This window comes from Palaemon carinicauda, chromosome 39, assembly GCF_036898095.1.
Source record: "Palaemon carinicauda isolate YSFRI2023 chromosome 39, ASM3689809v2, whole genome shotgun sequence".
Lineage (NCBI taxonomy): Eukaryota > Metazoa > Arthropoda > Malacostraca > Decapoda > Palaemonidae > Palaemon > Palaemon carinicauda.
The window spans coordinates 27,194,830-27,207,859 of NC_090763.1; the positions used below are offsets into that span (position 1 = coordinate 27,194,830).

The 13,030-nt window shown below is 43.7% G+C and overlaps 1 protein-coding gene across 1 annotated transcript in view; it reads left to right on the top strand.

Annotated features, from left to right (window-relative positions):
- The first annotated feature begins 12,067 nt into the window (after window positions 1–12,067).
- The window catches only part of Datp (purine phosphoribosyltransferase family protein Apf), a 96,543-nt gene continuing 95,580 nt past the window's right edge, over window positions 12,068–13,030 (top strand). The window contains exon 1 of the mRNA XM_068362744.1: window positions 12,068–12,218. The gene's annotated coding sequence lies outside the window, so the exon portion shown is untranslated. The remainder of the gene's footprint in view (window positions 12,219–13,030) is intronic.

A 13,030-nucleotide genomic window follows, 5' to 3' on the forward strand; every position in this document is an offset into this window, starting at 1 on the left:
ATAACGTATTGGAGCCATGGAGAAAGGTGGTTAGAGAGGTGTTTCCACTGATGGCAGTCATTTAAGCAACAATAATTACTGTTTAAAGTACTGGAATTTTGGGAATTGAATAGTTAAGTGCAGTATCTCTCTGGTGATGACACCATTTGTTGAGACCCTGTGAAATTGTAGACAGATGACGGAACTAAAAAGCTGAGGAAATGTCATCTGGTGGAGTACAATGGCAAAACTTATTGTCTCACAACGTTGGGATTTTAGCTGAACCTGGCACCGCTGATTATGGCAGTAGCCCTGAAGAAAATCCTGACGAAAAGTGGGAAAGTGAAGTCAGATACCAACTCGTATAATACCAACAATATTCTGGTCAATGAAATTGTGGTGACTGCGGAAGAGGGTGGGGAACACCTGCGGAGATTTAGGCTAACCACAAAACCACGGACCTTCTCTTGGTCTAAGGTTGAGCAAAGACAATGCTGTGAGACTCATCTTCAAGAGAGGGAATCAAGTCCCGAAAGTTAACATTAGCCCAAGCAAGAGGAAGTTGTCCTCAATATGCGATAGGTTGGTGTACCACTGCCTCGTTAAGTGGGGACTTTGAACAGCCTGTAACTACATGAAGTGGAGTGCAGAGGGTTTGAAATGGGACGATTTGGTAGAGAACGGTGACAATAATCAGTGAAGATCAAGAATGAGGATCCAGCGAATGCAATGGGGCATGAGTGAAAGAGGGGAAGGGTTAGTGTGTTGTGACGCTAGTAGTTTGCCAACAGGATTAGTGGTAGATATAGAAGGCAAAATTGTAGAGGATTCTACATTGTTGAAAAAAGGATAACTATGGTTATATCACTGTAGCAGATTTGGAAGCAGGCTGAAGACTGTCAACCTATCATTAAAATTAAGACTTCACAGCTTCAACCAGACTCTACTATAGTGCTCAGCTGGGTGAAGTCAATGATCACAGCCAAAAAATGGGTACAGATGAAGAGGATCCTAAAGGGTTGGCTGGGAGTTCTTGAAGAATTGGTGGAGTAATTTCAGTTGAAGCTGTCTCATTCATACCCTGGGAAAAGAACAGGGCAGATTTACTCAGGGTAACAAATGCCTGGTTTAGGGAGACTGGAGTCTGCAGACAAAGCAGTTAGGGTGCGTTGTATCTACAGTACCAGAGATACGTTGTATGCACGCTGGGGCGTTAGAAAAAGACCCTTTTTTGGCTAAAAAGATTGACTCTGGCATCATAAAGTAAGGTGTGCAGCTGGTGGTCAGAGGTTGTGACAAATATCAGTCAATCAGCTCGGCCCCTGTGGTCCATGAGTCTAGAGAGATTCTGGTAGAAACAAACTGGTTGAGGTTGGCCATAGATGTAATGTATTACTGTACCGATGAGTCCTATATCTTCCCATGATTAGCTGTAAGCCAGGCAGAGAGACGATCTGGAGGGAGCTGGGAACAGTGATGTAGTCTGACATTGTAGATGTGCTGGATGAACTGTTCCTGGAGAGTAGGGGTAACTGGGGTAGGGGATGATGTGCTGATAGACAACAGCACTGCTTGCTGTTCTGAAGCTTTCAAGAAAATGCTCGAAAGGTGGAATATATTGCACTTCTTCAAGGCATCGTAAAGGCAATTGGAAAAGAAAACATTGAAAGACACTACAGGACAATTGAGAACAGATGTCCCTTATGGAGACAGTTTGGGACAGAATGAAGGATCCGGTCTTTAATGAGTGGTGTTCCAGTACCAGTGTTGACACCCTAGTTTGGGATCTGCTTACATAGTTGGATGGGCCGTAACTATAAAGGTTGATGAGATGTGGATGAAACTACCAAATGTTCAATACACAGATCAATGGGGATAAGGTAGGACGATGAATGTCCACTCTTAGGACAATATCTTAGTGGTTGTTCGGGGTTTTGGTGAAGGGGTTAGACCACACTCATCTGATTCTGTATAACACCATACATATGATAGCTGGATTAGGTAGTAGGTTGGCCAGGGCACCAGCTACCCGTTGAGATACTACCGTTAGAGAGTTATTGGGTCCTTTGACTGACCAAACAGTACAGTACTACATTGGATCCCTCTCTCTGATTACGGCTCCCTTTGTCTTTGCCCACACATACACCGAATAGTCTGGCCTATTCTTTCCATATTCTCCTCTGTCCTCATATACCTAACAATACTAAGGTTAAAAAACAATTCTTCTTCATTCCAGGAGTTAACTTCTATACTGTAACTGTTCAGTGGCTACTTTCCAATTGGTAAGGGTAGAAGAGACTCTGGATATGGCAAGCAGCTATTCTAGGATAATGTGACCAAATTTTTTTTTGTAAAAGCAGGACATTTCATTATTTATATATATATATATATATATATATATATATATATATATATATATATATATATATATATATATATATGTCATGGGTGACTTAAATGCTAGAGTGGGCGCTGGAGAGGTAGAAGGTGTCATTGGGAAGTATGGCGTACCAGGTGAAAATGAGTGGTGAGAGACTGGTAGATATGTGTGTTGAACAAGAGATGGTAATAAGTGCTAGCTTTTTTAAAAAGAAAGATAAAAATAAGTATACATGGGTAAGAGTGGCAAATGGAAGAGTAGTAGAAAGGGCATTAATGGATTATGTGTTGATAACTAAAAGAATTTTTGGAAGATTGAAAGACGTGCACGTGTTTAGGGGTATGGCTAACGGTATGTCTGATCATTTTTTGGTGGAAGGAAAATTAGTTGTAGCAAAAGAGTGGGGGAATAGAGTAGGTGGATGTAAAAGGGAGCTAGTGAGGGTAGAAGAGCTAATAAAGCCGGGGGTAAAAAGTAAATATCAGGAAAGGTTGAAAATGGCATATGACGAGGTGAGAGTAAGAGAAACTGGTAATTTAGAGGAGGAGTGGAAGTTAGCAAAAGAAAATTTTGTTGGGATTGCAAGTGATGTATGTGGCAAGAAGGTTGTTGAAGGCAGCATGAGGAAGGGCAGTGAATGGTGGAATGAAGGAGTGAAGGTAAAAGTGGAAGAGAAAAAGAGGGCTTTTGAAGAATGGCTGCAGAGTAATAGTATAGAGAAGTATGAAAAATATAGAGAGAAAAATGTGGAAGTAAAGCGCAAGGTACGTGAGGCAAAGAGGGCAGCTGACCTGAGGTGGGGTCAGGGACTGGGTCAGTCATATGAAGAGAATAAGAAGAAGTTTTGGAAAGAAGTGAAGAGAGTAAGGAACGCTGGCGCAAGAATTGAAGAGACAGTGAAAGATGGAAATGGAAGGTTGTTAAAAGGAGAGGAGGCAAGGAAAAGATGGGCAGAATATTTTGAAAGTTTACTGAATGTTGAGGATAATAGGGAGGCAGATATAATTGCTGTGCCAGTGATGGGAGATGAGAATGAGAGAGAGATTACAATAGAGGAAGTGAAGAGAGCACTAGATGAAACGAGAGTAGGAAAAGCATCTGGTATGGATGGTGTGAAAGCTGAGATGTTGAAGGAAGGGAGTGTGACTGTACTTGAATGGTTGGTGAGATTGTTTAATATGTGTTTTGTGTTGTCAATGGTACCAGTAGATTGGGTTTGTGCATGTATTGTACCACTATATAAGGGTAAGGGAGATGTGCATGAGTGTTGTAATTCAAGAGGTATTAGTTTGTTGAGTGTAGTTGGAAAAGTGTATGGTAGAGTAATGATTAATAGGATTAAGGATAAAACAGAGAATGCAATCTTGGAAATACAGGGGGGTTTTAGAAGAGGTAGGGGTTGTATGAATCAGATTTTTACAGTTAGGCAGATATGCGAGAAATATTTAGCAAAAGGTAAGGAGGTGTATGTTGCGTTTATGGATCTAGAGAAAGCATATGATAGAGTTGATAGGGAAGCAATGTGGAATGTGATGAGGTTATATGGAGTTGGTGGAAAGTTGTTGCAAGCAGTGAAAAGTTTCTACAAAGGTAGTAAAGCATGTGTTAGAATAGGAAATGAAGTGAGCGATTGGTTTCCGGTGAGAGTGGGCCTGAGACAGGGATGTGTGATGTCGCCGTGGTTGTTTAACTTGTATGTTGATGGAGTGGTGAGAGAGGTGAATGCTCGAGTGCTTGGACGAGGATTAAAACTGGTAGGCGAGAATGACCATGAATGGGAGGTAAATCAGTTGTTGTTTGCGGATGATACTGTACTGGTAGCAGACACAGAAGAGAAGCTTGACCGACTAGTGACAGAATTTGGAAGGGTGTGTGAGAGAAGGAAGTTGAGAGTTAATGTGGGTAAGAGTAAGGTTATGAGATGTACGAGAAGGGAAGGTGGTGCAAGGTTGAATGTCATGTTGAATGGAGAGTTACTTGAGGAGGTGGATCAGTTTAAGTACTTGGGGTCTGTTGTTGCAGCAAATGGTGGAGTGGAAGCAGATGTACGTCAGAGTGAATGAAGGTTGCAAAGTGTTGGGGGCAGTTAAGGGAGTAGTAAAAAATAGAGGGTTGGGCATGAATGTAAAGAGAGTTCTATATGAGAAAGTGATTGTACCAACTGTGATGTATGGATCGGAGTTGTGGGGAATGAAAGTGATGGAGAGACAGAAATTGAATGTGTTTGAGATGAAGTGTCTAAGGAGTATGGCTGGTGTATCTCGAGTAGATAGGGTTAGGAACGAAGTGGTGAGGGTGAGAACGGGTGTAAGAAATGAGTTAGCGGCTAGAGTGGATATGAATGTGTTGAGGTGGTTTGGCCATGTTGAGAGAATGGAAAATGGCTGTCTGCTAAAGAAGGTGATGAATGCAAGAGTTGATGGGAGAAGTACAAGAGGAGGGCCAAGGTTTGGGTGGATGGATGGTGTGAAGAAAGCTCTGGGTGATAGGAGGATAGATGTGAGAGAGGCAAGAGAGCGTGCTAGAAATAGGAATGAATGGCGAGCGATTGTGACGCAGTTCCGGTAGGCCCTGCTGCTTCCTCCGGTGCCTTAGATGACCGCGGAGGTAGCAGCAGGGGGGGATTCAGTATTATGAAGCTTCATCTGTGGTGGATAATGTGGGAGGTTGGGCTGTGGCACCCTAGCAGTACCTACTGAACTCGGCTGAGTCCCTGGTTAGGCTGGAGGAACGTAGAGAGTGGAGGTCCCCCCCCCCTTTTTTTTTTTTTTTTTTTTCATTGTTGATGTCGGCTACCCCCCAAAATTGGGGGAAGTGCCTTTGGTATATGTATGTATATATATTGTAAGGACAGTGAGACAAGCGTCACCAAGATCAACTGATACTTTATTTGAATGTGCACGGAAATACATAACAAGGTGCAGACGGAAACGTAGGATTACATTGGCGCCAAGTCAGATTGGAGTGCCCGCCAAAATATATGTGTTTTCTTACACTTACAAATATATGAATTACAGATTAACAAAAACATGTCATGAAACGATACATATATCAAAATGTAGCTCTGGTAGAGCGGAATATATATACATAGGACACCACAGTGTGGCGAAGAGAGAATTTAAATAAATAAGTAGTTTGTCGATTTTCTGGACGACGAAGGGATCGGTGTCCTTACAAGTACTCCCCCCCCAAGACATCGGGCGGCGTAGAGGGCTGATGATCAATCTTCGTATCTCTTCGGGCGTCGGAGGGTTCCTCTTGTTTTTGAACGGAGGGGCGCGCTGGCGGACGGTGTAAGGATCTCTTCCTCTTGACGTCGTTTGATGATTTTTCCTTCGTTGGGCGGCTTGTTTTGTGGCGGAACTCTGGGTCTGTCAGGTCCAGCGGAGGCGGTGTCGCTTCCTTCGAGAAACGCTGGTTTCACGCGGTCTATAGAGACCCAGTCCTCTTGGCCATGGACGTCGAGAAGGAAGGCTTTCGTTGTCTTTTTAATAACCCGGTAGGGACCTCGATAAGGTCTAGTCAGTGGTTGTCGATGAGCGTCGACACGGACGAAAACGTACTTGCAGTCATCCAGGCTTTTTGGCTTGAAGTGCTTGGTTCTGTCCTGGTAAGTTTTGAGACACGGCCTGAACCTCCTGGCGATATCCCTTAGGTGATCCAGCTGCGTGTCGTCGGTTGATGAGGGAAAGAATTCGCCAGGAACTGCGAGCGCTTCCCCGTAAACTTTTTCGGAGGGCGAAGGTTCGCCGTCTGCGCGAGGGGCGGTGCGAAGGCCGAGGAGTTCCCAAGGAAGTCGTGATTTCCAGTCCCCGTCAGTGCATTGTTCGGTTGCGAGATTGGCGTAGTCGATTCCCAGGTGGATCGCGTCAATTTCAATCCTTGAAAGGGCGTCCGCGACTGGGTTTTTCTTTCCTGGGACGTAACGTATGGTGCACCCGAATTCGGCGATTGATGCGAGATGACGTTGTTGTCGGGATGACCATGCGTCCGTTGATTTCGTGAAGGCGTGGACGAGGGGTTGATGATCCGTTGCAATCGTGAAGGGGGTACCCTCCAAGATGTGCCTGAAGTGGCGGACGGCGAGGTAGACGGCGAGGAGTTCCCTATCGAAGGTGCTGTATCTTGTTTCGGCGGGTTTCAATTTCTTGCTGAAGAATGCCAGCGGTCGAGGAGAACCATCGACGAGTTGCTCAAGCACAGCCCCGCAGGCGACGTTGCTGGCGTCGGTCGTTAGTCGCAGGGGCGCGTTGTCGTCGAAATGAGCCAGGGTGGTGGCATTCGCAAGGGCATCCTTCGTCCGAGCGAATGCCTGTTGCTGGGGCAAGCCCCACTCGAGTTTTTTTGCTTTTCCTTTCAGGACGTCGTCGAGGGGTGACAGGGTTTGTGCGATGTTGGGGATGAAGCGCCTGTAGTAATTGACCATTCCCAAGAACTCCTGAAGTTGGCGAATGGTCGTAGGTATTGGGAACTTCCTGATGGCGTCGACTTTGGTTGTCATGGGTTTTACCCCGCGCGAGGATACACGGTGACCAAGGAAATCCACTCCCTCCGCACCGAACGTACATTTGTCGAAGCGTACGACTAGGCCGTTCTCCTGTAGGCGCTTTAGGACGGTGCGGACGTGTCCCCGGTGTTCCTCCTTGGTTTTCGAGAATATCAGGATGTCGTCGACGTAGCAGACGCAGAAAGGTAGGTCACCCAGAATGCTATCCAATAGTCGTTGGAAGGTTGCCCCGGCGTTGCGTAGACCGAAGGTTGAGTATGCGAAGGTGTAGGATCCGAACGGCGTTACAATGGCAGTTTTCGGGATATCTTCCGGGAATACGGGGACCTGGAAGTAAGACTTGAGAAGGTCCATCTTGGTAAAAAACCTTGCGCCGTGCAACGCGTTCGTTAGGTCCTGCATGTTGGGCAGTGGGTAGTGATCGGGCGTTGTGATGAGGTTGAGGCGCCTGTAGTCGCCGCAAGGTCTCCAGGACCCGTCCGGCTTTTTAACCATGTGCAGGGGTGATGCCCAGGGGCTCGATGCTTTCTTACAGATACCCATGCGTTCCATGTCCTCGAAGGCGCGTTTGGCATCCTTCAGTTTCTGAGGTGGGAGGCGGCGGAATTTGGCGTGAGTGGGAGGTCCTGTCGTTGTGATGTGGTGGTAGATGCCATGCTTGGACGGGGAACCTGGCGAGTGTCGGAGCTCGGGCTTGAAAACCTCGGGAAACTCTCGTAGGAGGTCGGCGTAGGGGTGCGTTGTTACGGCGGATACGGACATTGTTGCAGGGCCATGTTCTAGGGCGCGAGACTGGCAGGTCCCCGTGTCGATGAGACGTCTGTTAGCGACATCGATGAGGAGTCCATGGTGAGCGAGTAAATCCGCACCGAAGAGGGGGCGATTGACGTCGGCGATAGCGAAGGGCCAAGAATACGAACGGCCCATGATAGATATCTTGAGGGTCTTGATTCCATAGCACCGTATGGGAGATCCATTGGCGGCGATGAGTGAGGGAGCGTTTTTGTCGGGACCACGGTCTAGGTCGGACTTCGAAGGAGGGAACGTTGACTGCATTGCGCCGGTGTCCACCATGAGTCTACGGTTGGAAATGGTATCGAGGATGCAGAAACCAATCTTGTTATGGTTAACTGCGGCCGCGATGGTGGCAGGTGGATGCTTCTGGCGTCATCTTCTAGGGAAACTGCATGGTGCTCTACATTTCTTGGCGTCACTGCCGAACTGTTGGTGGTAGAAGCACCATGCTGGGTTAGGCCTAGGGTTTGGTCGCGTCGGTTGCGGTGGTTTCTTTCTTGATAGAATGTTGATCTCGTCGTCCTCGAGGGCCATTGCCGAGGAGTCTATGGAAGAGCAACTGCTGAAGGAGGAGAATGGAGGCGGTGTTGACGATGATGCTCCGAGGCGAGATGCTTTGGAGGCCTCGTGGAGCTTCTGAGCCTTTGACAGGAGTTCGTTCATCGGGAGCGTGTCGGCGTCTGTCAATTGGGCCCGTACGTCCTGAGGTAGGCGTCGAAGAAAGATCTCGCGAGATAAGCTAATCTCACGTCGTCGGCCGTTGCTGTCTGTTTCGGGGAGCATGAGCAGGCCGGTTAGCTCGTCCCACGCCTCGACAGGAGAGGTGTCACCCATGGGCTTGCCGGCGAGGTCCAGTACTTTCTGTGCCCTTGCTGAGACGGAGAGGGAGTAGATGCCGATGAGTTTCGTTCTCAGGTCGTCGTATGAAACTTGGCCGGCCTGGGCGTCGAGCCATGGGGAAATCTTGTCGAATACTTCTTCAGGTATGGAGGTGAGAACGATGTCAGCCTTGGCGCAGGAGTCGCTGAGTCTAGCGACGCGGAAGAGTACGTCCGCTCTCAAGAACCAGGAAGCGGTGTTGTGTTGAGAAAAGGGCGGCAGTTTGACTTTGGGCGTGGAGGCGAGGCCGTTGGGTGCGATGGGCGTGTTGCTTCCAACATCGTGGCCAGACGACGAGTCGGCGAAGAGGTGAGAGGTTGATATGTCGGTTAAGCTCATTCTACTGCCTTACGTTCACCGAAGTGTGGGAGAACCAAAGGCAGGTTCTTGCCTAAGGTAACGGAGTATGTAGAAGGTAGCACGGCCGTAATAAGTTCGTTAATGGCAAAGCCAAAACCGCTGATGCTACTTTCAACTCCGGGGTCACCAGTTGTAAGGACAGTGAGACAAGCGTCACCAAGATCAACTGATACTTTATTTGAATGCGCACGGAAATACATAACAAGGTGCGGACGGAAACGTAGGATTACATTGGCGCCAAGTCAGATTGGAGTGCCCGCCAAAATATATGTGTTTTCTTACACTTACAAATATATGAATTACAGGTTAACAAAAACATGTCATGAAACGATACATATATCAAAATGTAGCTCTGGTAGAGCGGAATATATATACATTGGACACCACAGTGTGGCGAAGAGAGAATTTAAATAAATAAGTAGTTTGTCGATTTTCTGGACGACAAAGGGATCGGTGTCCTTACAATATATATATATATATATATATATATATATATATATATATATATATATATATATAGAGAGAGAGAGAGAGAGAGAGAGAGAGAGAGAGAGAGAGAGAGAGAGAGAGAGAGAGAGAGAGAGAGAGAGAGAGAGAGAGAGAGAGAGAGAGAGAGAGAGAGAGAGAGAGAATCAATCCAAAACCTGTTTCTAGTTACCTTTAATATTCATACTTTTCACTGGAATAGCAAAATTAAACTAAATATCAGAACTATTCCATTAATAGGGACAGGGTTGTTATTATAGCACAAAAAAGTGGGGCAAATGGGTCAAATCGGGACAAAATTCGCTAAAGTAAATTAAAAGAGGAACATTTTGTTAATTTTGAAAAAAGCGGGACAGGCATTGAAAAAGAGTCCCACCTAAAAGCGGGACTCTGGTCGCATTATTCTAGGAGAAGGACACTCTAAAATCAAACCATTGTTCTTTAATCTAGGGTAGTGTCATAGCCTCTGTACCATGGTTTTCCACTGTCTTGGGTTAGAGTTCTCTTTCTTGGGGGAACACTCAGGAATGCTGTTCTGTCTTATTTCTCATCCTCTTGTTTTTTTTTAAAGATTTTATAGTCTATACAGTATGTGAAGGATCTAAATTAATGTTGTTACTGTTTTTGAAATATCTTTTTCATTGTTTATTCTTCTTATGTAGTTTATTTATTTCCTTTAGTTTCCATTCTTCACTGGGCTATTTTTCCCTGTTGGAGCCCTTGGGCTTATAGCATCTTGCTTTTCCAACTAGGGTTATTGCCTTGCTTGCTGAAATATCACACTGGTTCAATGATTTGTTTAAGAGGTATTTTTGTTAAACAGCATTTGTCCTTCTCTAAAATGAATAGTAGCTGCACTCGCTAACCATTTACATTAGCTCCATTAATGCTATCTCCCAATTTGCTGTCCAACTTCTTTAAACTTATTTTTATAGTTCAAGTGCTGGGTTTAACCCTCGTTTTACCTTGGTGCTGATTGGCCTCCCAGTCGCCAACACTGGGCCTTATGGATTATATTCATTATTATCAAAGTACTCTATGATTAAATTTTTAGATGAGGTCTTTCACCTGGCAATCACTCTTGCAATACCATCACAAGTATAGTTTAATAGAAATCCCCGAATAAGAAGAGTTATTACAAGATCATACCATATAGGATCACTCCTATGGTACTATTGGCGAGTTTATTGAAATCCAATGAATTAATTATTGAAATTTATAGAAATATAAACTACCAAAGTTGTAAACAATATACTTAATATGCTTGGAGAATTTGTCTTTATAATATCAAACAATACGCCTGGAGATTTTGTGTTAGTATATTAGAAAACAGGGCACAATTAAAGTAGAAGATAGCATCCAAGTCTAGTGGGCACATTATGAATTTTCCGCATGGTAGACAAACGGCCTTGTAATCTTATCAAAAGACTTTCATTGATAGTGTACAGGCACCAGCCACCTGTCTAGATACTACCACTATAGAGTTATGGGGTCGTTTGACTGGCCAGAGAGTACTTCATTGGATCATTCTCCCTGGTTACGGTTCACTTTCCTTTTGCTTCCACATACACCAAATAGTCTGGCCTATTTTTTACAGATTCTCCTCTGTCCTCATAAATCTGACAACACTGAGATTACCGAACAATTCTACTTCACCCAAGGGGTTAACTACTGCACTGTAATTGTTCAGTGGCTACTTTCCTCTTGGTAAGGGTAAAAGAGACTCAGACTCTTTAGCTATGGTAAGCAGCCCTTCTAGGAGAAGGATACTCCAAATTCAAACCATTGTTCTGTAGTCTTGGGTAGTGCCATAGCCTCTGTACCATGGTCTTCCACTGCCTTGGGTTAGATTTTTCTTGCTTGAGGGTACATTCGAGCACACTATTCAATCTTATTTCTCTTCCTCTTATTTTGTTAAAGTTTTTATAGCTTATATAGAAGATATTTATTTAAAGTTGTTGCTGTTCTTAAAATATTTTATTTTTCCTTGTTTCCTTTCCTCACTTGGCTTTTATCCTGTTGGAGTCCCTGGGCTTATAGTATTCTGCTATTCCAGCTAGGCTTGTTACTTAGCAATTAATAATAATAATAATAATAATAATAATAATAATAATAATAATAATAATAATAATAATAATAGACATTCCAAAGTCCCTAATAATAGTTAGTAAAGGGGGAAAATGCAAAAAATGACTGAAAAAATCTAGGTTATTAATTAGGATTATTGAAAGGTTGAAGATGCTTCATAAATGGAAAATTTAAAAATGTATATTTCCTCTTCCAGCAGGATTTAAGGATTTTTATTAATTCTAGCGACCCCTCTCAGGGTATGAGAGTACATTACATAATATACAAAATTACAATTTGACTTACATTAATTGTGCAAGATGGCAGTAAAATGAAGAAAAACTACTTCTAATCACATATCTATACAATACTGTACATATATCCGTATATCCATATGTGTCATGTATAATGGGGACATGAGCCCATATGGACTAAATAAAAAACTAATATATAACTAAAACTGTTCCAGTATTATTTTCACAAATTTTGCTAGACTGCACAATTCTCTCTTATATTCTATTTTAAACAATTGACTTAACTTTATACTATTTGGTCTTGTGTTTATATTCAAAGACCGTAAAATTTGAGAGCTGTCATAAAGGAAAATTTTCCGCTACTACTATTTCTACTACTGTCTGTTGACAGTTTGTAAACGATGAAACGCTATTTAGTGACGTCTAGTGTTAAGTGTATTAGGTTTTATACAAGGCTGAGCTACCCTAGAAATCAAACAATCAATTTTATTCAGTGATTTTTTTTTCTGTGGTAAGTTAGTTTAACTATATAATTGTCAACTGTAAATGTAAATAGTTTAGATGTTGATTTGTCTTGTATCTTCTTCAGCCGTGTCCGCCGTACTGCAAAACCTCTGCACAAGAACACGTTTTATTATAGTTATGCCTGGAATTAGCTTTTTAACTAAAGAAATAAAAAAGGTAAAATTACAGTTTCAACCATTATGGGGAAACTGGAATAAAAATATATTGTTGCATCAGAAATAGTGTAGTTCCAACGGATTTAACGTTTATTTTAACCGCAAACCATCCGATTTAGAGATTTACTATGTAATTGGAGTTAAAACAACGAGTTTTTCCAGAAAAATTAGTGTTTGTAACCGAGTTTTTATTGTTTTTGTTTCATATGTTGTAATGCAGAAAGACCCTACTTCATCCCAACAATTATGGGGGACACCAGGTGGGAACCGGGGTTTTGGGTGGGGGGGGGGCGTCAAATGATATTTGCAATAAAAAAAATGGTTTATGTTAGAAAACAAATCCTGAAAGCTGTTAAGTATACCACAGACCTTAATCTTTCATCACAAACCCTAAACCTATCCCTAAACTAAACCAGCTAACCTAACAAACCCCCCTAACCTAACCTAGAAGGACCCTGGTCACAGACCCTAGACCTACCCCTAAACTAAACCAGCCAACCTAACAAAGCCCCCTAACCTAACCTAAAATGACCCCGGTCTCAGACCCTAGACCTACCTAAACCTACCCCTATTCTAAACCAGCTAACCTAACAAACCCCCCTAACCTAACCTAGAAGGACCCTGGTCACAGACCCTAGACCTA